The sequence below is a fragment of the Mesoplodon mirus genome (genome assembly GCF_964341445.2).
Source record: "Mesoplodon mirus genome assembly, chromosome: 9".
NCBI lineage: Eukaryota > Metazoa > Chordata > Mammalia > Artiodactyla > Ziphiidae > Mesoplodon > Mesoplodon mirus.
The window spans coordinates 92,171,344-92,187,550 of NC_138985.1; the positions used below are offsets into that span (position 1 = coordinate 92,171,344).

The 16,207-nt window shown below is 39.2% G+C and overlaps 1 protein-coding gene and 1 pseudogene across 2 annotated transcripts in view; one reads left to right on the top strand and one right to left on the bottom strand.

The window, feature by feature from the left end:
- Positions 1-16,207, bottom strand: part of TNPO3 (transportin 3) — a 322,931-nt gene that overhangs the window by 59,543 nt on the left and 247,181 nt on the right. The window lies entirely within an intron of this gene.
- On the top strand, positions 12,826-13,674 carry LOC309810577 (histone-lysine N-methyltransferase SETD2-like; annotated as a pseudogene). The gene has a single exon. The product of its transcript is annotated as a histone-lysine N-methyltransferase SETD2-like (transcript).

Sequence of the window (16,207 nt, forward strand, 5' to 3'; positions counted from 1 at the left end):
TTGTTTTTACCACACTAACTGGCTGTACACCAATTTTCCAGCCAAAAAAAAAGTAGAAAAAATTGATTAAATATCAAAAAGAACTTGTTTGAAGACATCAGAACTACCAAGACATCTAGAACATGAGGTCACAGATTCCAGAGAGTTCAGCCTAATATGTGGCTCCACCTTTCTCCACAAGACATTTGCCTGTTTGAAAGTAGAAGACAAGAGGCTAAAAAGCTGAAGAGATTTGGGCAGTCACATAAGACTGGGGAGATGAAAAGTAGAATTCAGAGCCCGCCAAGGAAGAGGGGGCCTGGAAAATAGTCCAGATTTTCAGCAGGAAACAGGAAATGTACCTCAAAAAGGCTGAAACTTCTCCAGGATAGACCAGATGTTAGGCCACAAAATTAAGAAATGCAGAAGGATTGAAATCACAGAAAGTATGTTTTCCAATCAAAAATGAAATGCAACTAGAAATTAACAGAAGGAAAACTGGAAAATTCACAAATATGTAAAAATTAAATATCAATTCTTAAACAACTAATGGGTCAGAGAAGGGAAATCAGAAAATATTTTAAGACAAACGAAAATGGAAATACAACATACCAAAACTTGTAAGATGCAGTGAAACAGTGCTAAGAGGGAAATTTATAGCTATACATATACACTTAAATTAAAAAAAGAAAAATTATCTCAAATCAACAACCTCACTTTATACCTTAAGGAACTAGAAAAAAAGAAAAAACTAAGCCCAAAGCTCGCATAGGGAAGCAAATAATAAAGATTAGAGCAAAGATAAATAAAATAGAACACAGAAAAACCATGATTTGATTCTTCAAAAAGATCAACAAAATTGACAAACCTTTATTTAGATTTTAACCAAGCAAAAAGAAATGAAATAAAGGTGGGGACGTTACTACTAAGTTTACAGAAATAAAAAAGATTACAGGAAACACTGTGAACTGTACACCAACAAAATGGATAATCCAGATGAAATGGACAAATTCCTAGAAACATACAATGTACCAAGACTGAATCGAGAAGAAACAGAAAATCTGAATAGACTATATTACTAAACTTAGTGAACAGACTGAATCAGTAATCAAAAACTTCCCAACAAAGAAACGCCCAGGATCAGATGGCTTTACTGGTGAATTCTACCAAATATTTAAAGAAGAATTAACACCAATCCTTCTCAAATTCATCCCAAAAATTGAAAAGGAGGAGTAAACATTTCCGAATTCATTCTATGAGGCCAGGATTACCCTGATACCAAAGGCAGACAAAGATACTACTAGAAGGAAAAAAAAAAAAACCCTACAGGGGCTTCCCTGGTGGCACAGTGGTTGCGAGTCCACCTGCTGATGCAGGGGACACGGGTTCGTGCCCCGGTCCGGGAAGATCCCACATGCCGCGGAGCGGCTAGGCCTGTGAGCCATGGCCACTGAGCCTGCGCATCTGGAGCCTGTGCTCCGCAACCGGAGAGGCCACAACAGTGAGAGGCCCGCGTACCGCAAAAAAAAAAAAAAAACCTACAGACCAATATCCCTTATGAATACTAATGGAAAAAAACTTCAAAAAAATAGTAGCAAACTGAATTCAACAGTATATTAAAGAATTATACACCATGACCAAGTGGGATTTATTCCTGAAATGCAAGGGTGGCTCAACATACAAAAATCAAACAATGTAATGCACCATATTAACAGAATAAAGGGGGGAAAACCACATAAATATCTCAATTGATGCAGAAAAGCATCTGACAAAAGCTATCACCCTTTCATGATAAAGACACTCAACAAACTAGGTAAAGAAGAAAACTGTCTCAACGTAGTAAAGACTACATAAGAAAACTCCACAGTGAACATCATATTCAATATTCAAAGACTGAAAACTTTTCAAAACTCTATAAGAGCAGGAACAAGACAAAGATGCCCACTTTTGCCACTTCTATTCCGCATAGTACTAGAAGTTCTAGCCAGAGCAATTAGGTAAGAAAAGCAAATAAAAGGCATCCCAATTGGACAGGAAAAGGTAAAATGATGACTGTTCACATATGACATGATCTTATATGTAGATAACCCTCAAGATTCCTCAAAACCTGTTAGAACTAATAAACGAATTCATCAAAGTTGCAAAATACAAAGTCAACACCCCCAAATCAGTTGTTTTTATATACTGACAATGAACAATCTGAAAACGAAATTAAGAAAACAACTGCATATACAACAGCTTCCAAAAAGAACAAAATACTCAGGAATAAAGCAAGCTGTACACTGAACACTATAAAATACTTGTGAAAGAAATTAAAGAAGACACCAATAAATGAAAAGACATCCTGGGTTCAAGGATTAGAAGACGTACTACAGTTGTTAAGACTATCCAAAGTGCTCTACAGATTCAATGCAATCCCTATCAAAATCCTAAGGACTTTTTTTTTGCAGAAAGAGAAAAATCCATCGAAAAATTCATATGGAATTTCAAGGGGTCCCAAACAGCTAAGATAAGCTTGAAAAAGAACAAAATTGGAGGTCTCATATTTCCTGATTTCAAAATTTATTATGAAACCACAGCAATCAAAAGAGTATGGTACTGGCATAAAGAAAGATACATAGACCAATGGGAAAAAACAGAGCACCAATAAAGAAACCCTCGAAAATAGAGACAAATCATCTTCAACAAGGATGAGAAAACTACAAGATGGGGAAGGGAGTGTCTCTTCAACGAATACTGTTGGGAAAAGGGATATCCATAGACAAAAGAAAGAAGTGGACTCTCATTTTACACCATATACAAAGATTAGCTCACAATGGATTAAAGACCTAAATGTAACACCTGAAACTATAACTCCAAGAAGAAAGCATGGGGGACAAGAAATTTCATGACATTGGATTTGATGATGACTTCATGGATATGACACCAAAACCACAAGAAACAAAAGCAAAAATAAAACAAATAGGACAATACCAAACTCTAAAAACTTCTGTGCAACACAAAATCCAGAGTGAGAAAGCAATCTATGGAATGGGAGAAATATTTGCAAACCATACATCTGACAAGGAGTTAATATCCAAAATATACAAAGAATTTCTATAACTCAACATAAAAACCAATAACCCAATTTTAAATTGAGCAAAGGGCTTGAAAAAAAACATTTCTCTAAAGACAGTATAAACATGGCCAACAAGCATAAAAAGATGCTAACATGACTAGTTATCAGGGAAATGTAAATCAAAAGCATAATCAGATATCACTTCATACCTGTTAAGACAGCCACTATCAAAAGAAACCAGAGGGCTTCCCTGGTAGCGCAGTGGTTGAGAGTCCGCCTGCCGAGGCAGGGGACGCGGGTTCGTGCCCTGGTCTGGGAGGATCCCACGTGCCGCGGAGTGGCTGGGCCCATGAGCCATGGCCGCTGAGCCTGCGCGTCCGGAGCCTGTGCTCCGCAACGGGAGAGGCCACAGCAGTTAGAGGCCCGCGTACCGCAAAAAAAAAAAAAGAAACCAGAAAATAAGTGTTGGTGAGGATGTGGAGATATTCGAACTCTTATGCACTGTTGATGGTAATATAAAATAGTGCAGACACTATGGAAAACAGTATGGAGGTTCATCAAAAAATTAAAAATGTAACTACCATGTGATCCAGCAACGAAGTGGATATATACCCAAAAGAATTGAAAATAACATCTCAAAAAGATCTTTGCACACCCACGTTCATCGCAGCATTATTCACAAAAGCCAAGAGGTGGAAGCAAACTAAATGTCTATCAATGGATGAATGGATAAAGAAAATGTGATACATACATGGAATGGAGTATCCATTCAGTCTTAATGGATTATCACTTAGTCTTAAAAATCCTGTCATGTCCGCCTGGAGGGGTGGGATAGGGAGGGTGGGAGGGAGACGCAAAAGGGAGGGGATATGGAAACATATGTATATGTATAACGGATTAAATTTGTTATAAAGCAAAAAAATAAAATAAAATTAAATTAAAAAAAAAAAAAAAAAAATCCTGTCATGTGCTGCAAAGGCATAGATGAACCTTGAGGGTATTGTGCCAAGTAAAATACCTCAGTCATAAAACGGCAAATGCTGCATGATTCCATTTACATGAGCTATCTAAAGTAGTCAAACTCAGGGGCTAGGAGGAGGAGGAGGTGGAGAGTTGTTCAGTGGATGCAGAGTTTCAGTCATGTAGGATGCAGGGGGTTCAGGGGGATCCGCTACACAACATGCATGTGGTCAACAATATTGCACTGTATGCTTGCAAAATATTGCACTGTATACTTGCAAACTGTTGGGAGGTTGAATTTCATATTTTGTGGTTTTGCCACCAAAAAAAAAAAAAAAAGTTTAGCACTGGCATAAAGACAGACACAAGACCACTGGAACAAAATAGAGAGCCCAGAAATGAATCCGTGCAGATATGGTCAAATGATTTTCAACAAGAACAGGACATCATATACAAAAATTAACTCAAAATGGATCAAAATTTAAATGTAAGACCTAAAACTATAAAACTCATGGGGGGAAAGCTATATGTGCATTAAACTTGGCAATGATTTCTTGGATCAAAAGCACAAGCAACAGGGAATTCCCTGGCGGTCCAGTAGTTAGGACTCTGTGCTTCCAATGCACAGGGCACGGGGTTCGATCCCTAGTCAGGGAACTAAGATCCTGCATGCCATGGAGCAAGGCCAAAAAAAAAAAACACAAAAAAACACACAAGCAACAAAAGTAAAAACACATAAATTGGACTACATCAACATTTTAAACTTCTATTCATCATTAAAAGATATAATCAGTATGAGAAGGCAACCCACAGAATGTGAGAAAATATTTGCAAATGACATATCTGATAAGGGGTTAATATTCAGAATATATAAAGAACTCCTACAACACAACAACAACAACGAAACCAAACAACCCAATTTAAAAATAGGCAGAGGGACTTCCCTGGTGGTGTAGTGGTTAAGAATCCACCTGCGGACACTGGGGCCATGGGTCCGAGCCCTGTTCTGGGAAGATCCCACATGGCATGGAACAACTAAGCCTGTGCACCACAACTACTCAATCTGCGCTCTAGAGCCCGCAAGCCATGACTACTGAGCCCGCGTGCCACAACTACTGAAGCCCTCGCACCTAGAACCCGTGCTCCACAACAAGAGATGCCACCGCAATGAGAAGCCCGCGCACCACAATGAAGAGTAGCCCCCACTCACTGCAGCTAGAGAAAGCCTGTGTGTAGCAATGAAGACCCAATGTAGCATAAAATAAAATAAATAAAATAAATAAAATAAAATAATTAAAAAACAATAGGCAGGGACTTCCCTGGCAGTCCAGCAGTTGAGACTCTGCACTTCCACTGCAGGGGGCATGGGTTTGATTCCTGGTCAGGGAACTAAGATCCCACAGGCTGCAATGTGGCCAAAACAAACAAAACAAAACAAACAAACAAACAAAAAAACCAAGTGTTGATGAGGTTGTAGAGAAATTGTAACAATGCACATTGCTAGTGGGAATGTAAAATAGTACAGCCAATATGGAAAATAGTATGGCAGTTCCTCAAAAAAATTAAAAATAAAATTACCACATAATGCAGCAATTCCACTTTTGGGTATATAGCCAAAACAATCAAAAGCAGGGACTCAAACAGATATTTATACACCAATGTTCATAGCAGCATATTTCACAATAACCAAAAGTTGAAAACAACTCAAATGTTCATTGACAGAAGAATGGATAAACAAAATGTGGCATATACATACAGTGGACTATTATTCAGCCTTAAAAAGGAAGGAAGTACCATTACATGCCATAACATGGATGAATTTTGAGGACATTATGCTTAGTAAAATAAGCTTGACACAAAAGGACAAATACTGTATGATTCCACTTACATGAGGTACCTGCAGTAGTCAAATTCATAGAGACAAAGGTAGAATTTTGGTTGCCAAGGGTTGATGGGAGGGAGAATGGGCAGCGTTATCATTTAATGGGTACAAAGTTTTACTTGTAGAAGATAAAAATATTCTGGAGGTTGCTTGTGTTGGTGGTCATAAAACAACATGAATATACTTACTCTCACTGAGTTGTACACTTTAAAATAGTTACAATGGTAAATTTGATGTCATGTATATTTTACAAAAAAGAAACACACAGTTTAGAATCTGCTCAATCCCTTCACAAACTAAAGGGATCTGGGCTTATCATAAAGACCTGCCAGAAGCAAAAGAAATTACCTCAGGGGAAAAACATCATTTATTACCTCTTCAACTTTCCATAAACAATATATCCAGTATTTATCAAACGAAAGCAAAAAAGGGAGGGTTGGGGGTGGAAACAGACAATAGAAAATAACCTATCTAGATAACGGAGTTATCAGATGAGGACTAAAATAACTGTGATGTCTCAACCAAAATGATAAAACTTAACATCACCAATAATGGGACAAACACATTTTAAGTGATTCTTGATGTGATTCACTGAAAACAGCAATTTTTCGTTCATGTAGTATTCTTCCAAAAACTGTTTAAGTTGAACACAATCATGAGGAAACAACCAGACAAAGCAAAATAGCGAGTGGGTCATATTAAAAACAAAGACAAAATGGGCCTGGATTTGTTTTTTAATGTCACTATCCTAAAAGGAAAAAAAAAAAAAAAACCCAGGAAACTAAAGTGACAAAACACCTAAAAGCAATGCATTATCCTTGTTTCGAGCCTGGATTAGGGAAAGTAAAATTTTTAGAAAGCCAGAAATCTGGGGCTTCCCTGGTGGCGCAGTGGTTGAGAGTCCGCCTGCCAATGCAGGGGACATGGGTTGTGCCCTGGTCCGGGAAGATCCCACATGCCGCGGAGGGGCTAGGCCCGTAAGCCATGGCTGCTGGGCCTGCACGTCCGGAGACTGTGCTCCGCAACAGGAGAGGACACAACAGTGAGAGGCCCGCGTACCAAAAAAAAAAAAAAAAAAAAAAAGCTAGAAATCTGTAACTGCAACAACTAGGAAATTAGAATATGGACTGTGTATTAGATAATATTATTGTATATCAATGTTAAATTTCTTTAATGTGACAATGGTTTTAGTTTAGTAGAATGTCTTTGTTCTTAGGAGCTATACATCAAAATGTTTAGGGGTACAGCATTATAAAATCTGCAATTTACTTCCAAAAGGTTCCAAAAGGGAGAGAAAGAAAGAAAAAAGAGAGAAAGCAAATGGGAACAGGCAATTTGAGAAGGGCTTATCATGAATCAGTGTTCACTACACAATTCTTTCAAGTTATGAATTTTTCAAAATAAACAATTGGGAAAAATTAAATAGCTGATTAACGTATTCAAGAAATTAGAAGACAAATTGGAATTTGCATTAAGAAATGGAATCTAAAAAAAAAGAAGAATCAAAGGGAAATTCTAGAACTGAAAAATACAGTAACTGAAATTAAGACCCAAATGGAAGGGTTGAATAGCAATCAGACAACTGAAGAAAAGATTACTATGCTAGAGAATAGGTCAACAGAAAATAAGACCTGAAGCACAAACTCAAAACAGAATAAAGGTAAAGAATAGGAAGAATGGGCTTCCCTGGTGGCGCAGTGGTTGAGAGTTTGCCTGCTGATGCAGGGGACACGGGTTCGTGCCCCGGTCCGTGAAGATCCCACATGCCGCGGAGCGGCTGGACCCGTGAGCCATGGTCGCTGAGCCTGCGCGTCTGGAGCCTGTGCTCCGCAACGGGAGAGGCCACAACAGTGAGAGGCCCGCGTACAGCAAAAAAAAAAAAAAGGAATAGGAAGAATGCAAGTGACATATGGGACATAGTGAAAAAGTCTAACAAACATGACCGAAATCTCAGAAGGAAAAGAAAAAAATGGGACACTATTTAAACATAATGGCTGAGGAATTTCCAAACTGATAAGACACCAAGCCACAGTTTAAGAAACTCTGTAAACCTTAAGGATAGAAAAACCAGACCTAAGCATATCAAATAACACTGCTAAAATACTGCTAAAGACAAAACGGAAAATCTTAAAGGCAAGAGGAAAATCATGTATTACCTTTAAAGGAACAATTAGACTGATAGCTGACTTGCCAAAATAAAAAATGGGAACCAAATATCTTCAAAGTACTGGAAGAAAATAATTGTCAATTGGTTACTTATACCCGGCAAAAAATCCTTCCAAAATGCAACAAAATTAAGACACTTCGGGGCCAAAAGAAAAAAAATAAAAGGAGAGAGTTCATTACCAATAGAACAAAGAAGAAAATACTAAAGGGTGTTCTTCAAGCAGAATGAAAATAATTCTGGATAGAAATATGGAAATCAGGAAGGAATGAAGAGTAATGGAAAGGCTAAGTACGTAAGTAAATCTCTGTGAACACCGACTATATAAAGCAACAATATCTTGTAGGGTTTAAAATAAATGAATCTATATACCTGAGAGGAATTTCACATTCTCTAAGATGCAGAAAGTGGAAAAGAACATTGTTTTGGAGTTAATAAATAAAAGCAAATAAACTACAAAGTAACTTTTCTTAAAAGCAGCAGAAAGCTGAGGTCCCAGGACAACCAAGTAGACTGAAATTTAAAGAGACCTCACCAAGTGTTGGCTCATCTGTGGCAGAACAAAGAAAAGAGATATGGGGCACCAGACGACCAGGTAATAAAAATTCAATTAAAATTATTAACAAATTGATAAAAAAATTGTATATGTGTGGGTTAGTATGTACATATAAAACCCATGGGACTCTTGGACACAAGGGGAATTCACGACCACCTACAGGCTCTTATCCACACAACTCCACCAAATACTCAGGAGAAAGAATGGGGGTAGGGCAGGAGACCAGAGAAAACCTCTTTGGTGGTACAGTCTTGGAGGACAGGAGTAGCCACAATAGCAGAAAGGACACAAAAAGCTCTGACTAGGCCCTTCTCCCTTACTGAACAAAAGCCTTAACTGGTATGGGAAGGGCAGCAAATGATGTTACCCTCAAGGCTTATAGGTTAAGTAAGGCCCATTGCTGTTGCAGTAAGGGTAAAAGAAAAACACCTCTACCCCTACAGGACAGGGCATAAAACTGTCTTGAGCCCATGATACTATAACAATAACACCACAGAGGTCTCCTGCCACTGAAGGAAGGGCAAAACAAATTTATCCTGCACAAGATCTGCCAGATGCAAGGCAGAGCATCAATGCCACAGGGGAGGACAGAATCACTGAGAAAGCCCCACCAATGAGAACACTGGACACTGGAACTGCTAAAGACTACAGTAGACAAGGGCAACAGAGAATGTTACTGTCCCCCACTCCCCCAAACAAACAAACAAAAGCTAAACACATCATATTCAAACTCCTGAAAGCCAGAAATACAGAGAAAATATTGGAGGAGTAATCCTTTTTCCTTACTACCAAGGTACCCTTGACTGTAACAGCTCAATTGTAGAACTTTATATTGTAATTATTTGGGCCTTTGTTCATCTTTTTTAATAGACTGTAAGCTCTTCAAAAGTAAAGAACAGGGGCTTCGCTGGTGGCGCAGTGGTTGAGAGTCCGCCTGCCGATGCAGGGGACACGGGTTCGTGCCCCGGTCCGGGAGGATCCCACATGCTGCTGCGAAGTGGCTGGGCCCGTGAGCCATGGCTGCTGAGCCTGCGCATCCGGAGCCTGTGCTCCGCAACCGGAGAGGCCACAACAGTGAGAGGCCCGCGTACAGCAAAAAAAAAAAAAAAAAAAAAAAAAAGTAAAGAACAACCTTAATTATTTCTGCCTCTCTCAAAATCTCCTGGCCGTAGAGCCATTTAAACAAATATATATTAAATTATTAAATATGAAGCAAAATGACAAGATACTATCATCTCATAAATCTATAACACCTCTTTGTTTTCCCAAACATGAAGCCCATTCTTTTACTAGGTAGCTGAGATACTTACTGGATTGGGAGTAAGCTATAATAACAGAATCCACAATGTTTAGAGAGAGAAAGGGCAAGAAAAAACAAGCAAACCAGTTTACAGATAAAGAAAACAAAGGCCCTGAAAGGACCTTTTTCATTCAGAGTCCTCATTTGTAGAACTTTGCGTGCCTTACCCAGCTGGAGCCCTGGTTCTGTTTTGTTTTAAACATACATTTTGCTTTAGCAATGAGAAGAATCTCAATATTTTCCTAGCCCAAATCGGAAGATTTAAGAATCTCAGAAAAATTTCAGTGAAGGGAAACTTAAAGTCTCCCCAAAATGGGAGTCTTTTCTGGAATGACCCTACTTTAAAATATTACCAGTATTTCTGAAATAGAAAAAAAAAAAAAAAAAAAAGGAGAATAGCAGTTAACCCCAGGCAACTAAACCAAATATAAACTTGGCATCTTCTAACGCTCATTATGTTATCATAGTTTTCTGTTTTTTAACTAAACTAAAATATAGATGGCAGCTATATGTATTTCCTAGGACAATTCTATGAGGAACTGGTCTCAGGAAACTTCCCATACTGCTCCTTGTGTAAATGTGTCCAGTAGAACCGAAGTGACAAAAGAACTGTCTTCTCATTTCAAGCGTCCTTATTGATCTTGATGCGGCCTCACCCACTGGTCAATTGTGCCTCTCCTTTCAAATATGTGTCTTTTGGAACAAGAACGAAATACAAAACTGACCTCTAGAGAAACCTGGGAAACTTGAATATCACAGTCTAAGTAAACTGTCAGTGAAAAATTACCCAGGATGATACTGCCAGTACTATATATTAAGGGGTCATAATCTGTCCCTTTATTTTGAATTCCAGGAGGGTTTAAGAATTGTTGGCATCCAAAAAACAAGTAATCCTGTTTTGATCACTGAATCATTAAGAAAATGCAACCAAATCCTGATACCTCAGACACTACACTACATTGCTCACTGTTCTTCCCCTCCGCTAAGCTGCAGAAAGAAGAAAGGAAAAGGGATTCTTTACAAGGAGAGAGTAAAGCACTTACACTTCATAGGACTTTCTAGCCACAGATGCCAGGTGCTACCCACTGAAATCCAGGCTTGGACTAAGCTCCACATTTCTGAAAGGACCATCTCAACCGAAGCCTGGGGCTCAGAGTCAGCAGGAGGAAGCTGCAGCTCCCACTAGCAGCACATTTCAAAGAGGCTGCAACAAGAGAACATTTTCCATTTAAGCAACTAATTCCGATCTTCCATTTCACAAAGCAGTAGCAGAACAGGCCTTTACTATCAGTCTTTTCAAAAGATATTTCCATGACTATGTGATGAATATGAAGCAGGCTATGGCCCAGCAATCCTTTCACTAACATGCTCTAAGTCTTTCATTATACTTCACAGCAGATCCTAAAAGTACTTGCCCTTTTTTCTATAACGGTCACGACTGCTCCAAGACTCACTTCTACACTAACAGTTCTAAAACTGCCTAATCAATGGAAATCACTGAGCAGACCCTTAACATTGCAAGTACACACCCAAATGGGGGGGGGGCTAAGGATTCATCAGCTGCCAAGAATCAGAAGCAGATTAGAGCTGCTAGTTAATCCTATACAAAAACTCCTCAAATTAAGCAGCATTACTTAAAAATACTTCACTGAAAACAGGAGAGCTCTGGCAAATAGAAAATTATGTTCTGGAAATACAAATATTTCAATGAAATTTGATAAGTAAGAATAAATGTGTACGACTGCTGTACTTTTAAAAAACATTTCAATTAGTGAATAATACACCTATTAAATAAAGATTTATAGTATACTGGAAGGAGGAGCAGACCAGGCAAGAGCACAGTAAAAAGAACCCCTAAAAAGCAGTCAATCAGACACTGCAACATTATAGACACATGCCTTGTACCAATATGGTATAGAGCTAGAAAATCAGAATTTCCCAAATCAAGAAAAAGTCATTTTCATGAGACGGGTAAAGAACAAACTAGTCTTATTAACCTGAAAAAGAGAAAGGAATTTTTTGTCAGTCAACTATCTTACGTTTTTGTATCTAATCCTTTATGAAAATTTTACAAATTTAAGATAAATTGCTAGGTCTGTCACAAGTTACTTTCTGATGGTTTTCTTAAACAGCAAGGAGAGAAAATGATATGAATGGATATTAGGAAATATATAAGCTCTAGATCTCAAAAGAAAACCATCACTACCTAAAATTGTTATCTTTCAAAATAATTTGTTTTGCAAGATGGTCTGAAATACAGAAACCATGGTGAAGTGAAACTTAGCTAATATCTTCACCACAGCAGTGATGAGTAAACAACTCCCAACTCCAAAAGCAGAGTGTAAGTGAAAAATAATCATAAAGCCCCAAGCAAGCTCCCAGAACCAGACTACCCATGTATGCATAAACAAGTTTTCTAGAAGCAAAAAAGCTCATTTATAGAGATAAGTTCAGCCAATTTACATTTTCACAGCCATCCCCATAATAACTGAATAGATAATTAAAAGGGAGATATTATTTCCCTTATGGGAGGAAAGAGATTCCTGGCTAAAAGTAATTCTTTAAAACATCATAAGCTGCTGAGTGTGTGGGGGAGAGAGCGGCGGGCGGGCGCCGGAGGAAGGAAGGAAGGAAGGGAGGGAGGGAGGGAGGGAGCGAGCGAAGGAACAAGCAAGCGACGCGGGCCGCCCCTGCCCCGACGCGGCCCAAGCCGCCGCCGACCATTCCGCCTCCGCCGCCGCCGCCGCCGCCGCACCGGCGGCCTCCTCCCCTCCCCTCCCCTCCCCTCCCTCCCGTCGCCCTGCCGCGGGGAGGGGCTCGCGTCGCCGTCTCCAGCCGCTCCCGATGAAGCAGCTGCCGACGCAGGGAAGAACGTCTCGTTCTAGACCTGACAGAACTAGTTCATCCTAATCTGTCATAATCCCATTATTATGACTCTGATGGTCGTTACCATAGGCGCTCCCCTTATAGAGAGAGGGCACGCTATTCTCGGCCATATACAGATAACAGGGCAAGAGAAAGTTCTGATTCACTAGATGAGTATAAGAAGACATATTCAAGGCGCACATCATCTCATTCTTACTTAGAGACTCTCTAGATGGGGAAGAGAGGAAAGTGTTCTTCAAAATTAGAAAGAGAATCCAAAAGGACTTCAGAAAATGGAGCAATGAAAAGATGTTCTCCTCCCACGAATCAACTGGGATTCCGACGGGGGTCATCATATTCCAAGCATGGTAACACTGCTTCCCGTTATAAATCTGCCCCTTTCAAAATCTGCACCTAAGTCTGATCAATTTAAAAATTCTTTCTGTTGTGCAGAATTGAATGAGGAAATCAAACAGTCTCATTCTTTCAGTTTACAGACTCCTTGTTCAAAAGGTAGTGAATTAAGAATGATTAGTAAAGTTCCTGAAAGAGAGAACATTGGGTCTCCATCTCCAACAAATCGATTAAATCATTCACCTACTTTTAAAAAGCTAGATGAATCACATGTTTTTAAGCCTGAATTTATAGGACATGATAGCCATGACAGTATTAAGGAATTAGACTCTTTATGTAAAGTGAAGAATGATCAATTAAGAAGTTATTGTCCCACAGAATTTAATATCAACGGATCTCCTGGGGCAGGATCTGATTTGGCAACATTTTGCACTTCTAAACGTGACAGTTTTGTTTTTTTTTTACATCTTTATTGGAGTATAATTGCTTAACAATGGTGTGTTAGTTTCTGCTTTATAACAAAATGAATCAGTTATACATATACATATGTTCCCATATCCCCTCCCTCTTGCATCTCCCTCCCACCCTCCCTATCCTACCCTTCTAGGTGGTCACAAAGCACTGAGCTGATCTCCCTGTGCTATGCGGCTGCTTCCCACTAGCTATCTACCTTACATTTGGTAGTGTATATATGTCCATGCCTCTCTTTCGCTTTGTAACAGCTTACCCTTCCCCCGCCCCATATCCTCAAGTCCATTCTCTAGTAGGTCAGAGTCTTTATTACTGTCTTACCCCTAGGTTCTTCATGACATTTTTTTTTTTTTTTTTTTTTTTTTGTGGTATGCGGGCCTCTCACTGTTGTGGCCTCTCCCGTTGCGGAGCACAGGATCCGGACGCGCAGGCTCAGCAGCCATGGCTCACGGGCCCAGCCGCTCCGCGGCATATGGGATCCTCCCAGACCGGGGCACGAACCCGCATCCCCTGCATCGGCAGGCGGACTCTCAACCACTGCGCCACCAGGGAGGCCCATGACATTTTTTTTCTTATTAAATTCCATATATTTGTGTTAGCATACGGTATTTCTCTTTCTCTTTCTGACTTACTTCACTCTGCATGACAGACTCTAGGTCTATCCACCTCATTACAAATAGCTCAATTTCATTTCTTTTTATGGCTGAGTAATATTCCATTGTATATATGTGCCACATCTTCTTTATCCATTCATCTGATGATGGACATTTAGGTTGTTTCCATCTCCGGGCTATTGTAAATAGGGCTGCTATGAACATTTTGGTACATGACTCTTTTTGAATTATGGTTTTCTCAGGGTATATGCCCAGTAGTGGGATTGCTGGGTCATATGGTAGTTCTATTTTTAGTTTGTTAAGGAACCTCCATACTGTTCTCCATAGTGGCTGTACCAATTCACATTCCCACCAGCAGTGCAAGAGGGTTCCCTTTTTCCCACACCCTCTCCAGCATTTATTGTTTCTAGACTTTTTGAGGATGGCCATTCTGACTGGTGTGAGATGATATCTCATTGTAGTCTTGATTTGCATTTCTCTAATGATTAAAGATGTTGAGCATTCTTTCATGTGTTTGTTGGAAGTCTGTATATCTTCTGTGGAGAAATGTCTATTTAGGTCTTCTGCCCATTTTTGGATTGGGTTGTTTTTTTGTTATTGAGCTGCATGAGCTGCTTATAAATTTTGGAGATTAATCCTTTGTCAGTTGCTTCATTTGCAAATATTTTCTCCCATTCTGAGGGTTGTCTTTTCGTCTTGTTTATGGTTTCCTTTGCTGTACAAAAGCTTTTTTTTTTTTTAATTAATTTATTTTTTTTAAATTTTTTTAAATTTTTTGCCTTATAACAAATTTAATCAGTTATACATATACATATGTTTCCATATCCCCTCCCTTTTGCGTCTCCCTCCCAGCCTCCCTATCCCACCCCTCCAGGCGGTCACAAGGCACTGAGCTGATCTCCCTGTGCTATGCGGCTGCTTCCCACTAGCTATCTACCTTACGTTTGGTAGTGTATATATGTCCATGCCGCTCTTTCACTTTGTCACAGCTTACCCTTCCCCCTCCCCATATCCTCAAGTCCATTCTCTAGTAGGTCTGTGTCTTTATTCCTGTCTTACCCCTATGTTCTTCATGACATTTTTTTTCTTAAATTCCATATATATGTGTTAGCATACAGTATTTGTCTTTCTCTTTCTGACTTACTTCACTCTGTATGACAGACTCTAGGTCTATCCACCTCATTACAAATAGCTCAATTTCATTTCTTTTTATGGTTGAGTAATATTCCATTGTATATATGTGCCACATCTTCTTTATCCATTCATCCGATGATGGACACTTAGGTTGTTTCTATCTCCGGGCTATTGTAAATAGGGCTGCTATGAACATTTTGGTACATGTCTCTTTTTGAATTATGGTTTTCTCAGGGTATATGCCCAGTAGTGGGATTGCTGGGTCATATGGTAGTTCTATTTGTAGTTTTTTAAGGAACCTCCATACCGTTCTCCATAGCGGCTGTACCAATTCACATTCCCACCAGCAGTGCAGGAGTGTTCCCTTTTTTCCACACCCTCTCCAGCATTTATTGTTTCTAGATTTTTTGATGATGGCCATTCTGACTGGTGTGAGATGATATCTCATTGTAGTCTTGATTTGCATTTCTCTAATGAGTAAAGATGTTGAGCATTCTTTCATGTGTTTGTTGGAAGTCTGTATATCTTCTGTGGAGAAATGTCTATTTAGGTCTCTGCCCATTTTTGGATTGGGTTGTTTTTTTGTTATTGAGCTGCATGAGCTGCTTATAAATTTTGGAGATTAATCCTTTGTCAGTTGCTTCATTTGCAAATATTTTCTCCCATTCTGAGGGTTGTCTTTTCATCTTATGGTTTCCTTTGCTGTACAAAAGCTTTTAAGTTTCATTAGGTCCCATGTGTTTATTTTTATTTCCATTTCTCTGGGAGGTGGGTCAAAAAGGATCTTGCTGTGATTTATGTCATAGAGTGTTCTGCCTATGTTTTCCTCTAAGAGTTTGATAGTTTCTGGCCTTATATTTAGGTCTTTAA